At 31.4% G+C, this 407-nt stretch overlaps 1 protein-coding gene across 3 annotated transcripts in view; it reads left to right on the forward strand.

Moving 5' to 3' along the window:
- Positions 1-407, forward strand: part of SLC35B4 (solute carrier family 35 (UDP-xylose/UDP-N-acetylglucosamine transporter), member B4) — a 42,707-nt gene that overhangs the window by 13,724 nt on the left and 28,576 nt on the right. The window lies entirely within an intron of this gene.

Raw genomic sequence — 407 nt, forward strand, 5'->3', positions numbered from 1 at the left:
TCTAATTTTATTTTATTTTTAAACTTTACATAATTGTATTAGTTTTGCCAAATATCAAAATGAATCCGCCACAGGTATACATGTGTTCCCCATCCCGAACCCTCCAAAAAAAAAAAGAAATCTCTCTTTAGCTTTAGCCATTTTTATTAAAATATGTCTTGGTATAGGTCTGTTTGGGTTTATCTTGTTTGGTACTCTCTGTGCTTCCTGTATCTGAATATCTGTTTCCTTCTTTAGGTTTGGAAAGTTTTCAGCCATAATTTCTCCAAATACATTTTCAATCCCTCTTCTCCTTCTAGAATACCTATTATATATAGATTGGCATGCTTTATATTATCTCACAAGTCTTTTATATTGCTTTCATTCTTTTTTTTTTCCATTTGGCTTCCTGTCTGCTGTTTTGATTG

This window comes from Bison bison, unplaced genomic scaffold (genome assembly GCF_000754665.1).
Source record: "Bison bison bison isolate TAMUID 2011002044 unplaced genomic scaffold, Bison_UMD1.0 scf7180017864530, whole genome shotgun sequence".
NCBI lineage: Eukaryota > Metazoa > Chordata > Mammalia > Artiodactyla > Bovidae > Bison > Bison bison.